This window comes from Pteropus vampyrus, unplaced genomic scaffold (genome assembly GCF_000151845.1).
Source record: "Pteropus vampyrus isolate Shadow unplaced genomic scaffold, Pvam_2.0 Scaffold126, whole genome shotgun sequence".
Lineage (NCBI taxonomy): Eukaryota > Metazoa > Chordata > Mammalia > Chiroptera > Pteropodidae > Pteropus > Pteropus vampyrus.
Genome location: NW_011888907.1, coordinates 5,052,895 through 5,053,764, shown reverse-complemented (window position 1 = coordinate 5,053,764; position 870 = coordinate 5,052,895). Strand labels below are relative to the sequence as shown.

At 34.4% G+C, this 870-nt stretch overlaps 1 pseudogene; it reads right to left on the bottom strand.

Annotated features, from left to right (window-relative positions):
- The window catches only part of LOC105296685, a 21,701-nt pseudogene that overhangs the window by 230 nt on the left and 20,601 nt on the right, over positions 1–870 (bottom strand).

The window sequence follows — 870 nt, the reverse complement described above, 5'->3', positions numbered from 1 at the left end:
CGAACCCCAGCTCTGACTTAAAGAATTCTAATCTTTCCACTTCAGGGGCCAGACCTTTCACTAACAGACTTAATCTCTTTATATCTCAGTTTTCTCATCTTCGAAAGGGAACTAATTATTTGATCTTCCTTGTGAAATGAAAGAACTGACTTGTTAAGCATTTATGATTATCATTAGTCATTAAGGAAATGCAAACCAAAACCATAATAAGGTACCACTAGAATGGCTATAATCAAAAAGTTGGATAAATTAGCATTAGTGAGGATGTGGAGAATTTGGAATCCTCATACACTGTTGGTGTGGGTATAAAATGGTGCGGCCACTGTGGAAAACACTCTAGCAGTTCCTCAAATTATTAAACATAGGGTTACCATATGACCCATATTCCACTGGGGTTAGGTATATACTCCAAAATGAAAATATATGTCTGTGCAAAAATTAATACAAGAATATTTATAGCAGCATCACTCATGATAGCCAAAAGTTGGAAACAACCCAAATATCTTATCAGCAGATGAATGAATAAATAAAATGTGGTATATCTAAACAATGGATTATTACTCAGCCATAAAAAAGTATGAGAGTACTAATACAACGTGGATAAACCTTGAAAACATACGGTAAATGAAAGAAACCAGACACAAAAGGGTTAAATATTATATGATTCCATTTATATGACATGTCAAGATCAGGCAAATTTATAGAGACAGATTAATAGTTGTTTAGGGCTGGAAGGAAGGGGGTAAGGGGCAGGAGGGGTGATAGCTAAAGTGTATAGTTTCTTTTGGAGGTTATAAAAATGTTCTAAATTGGCTGTGGTGGTGATTATTCGTGTCTTTAAGTGAATGAATTATGTAGTATGTGAATTAT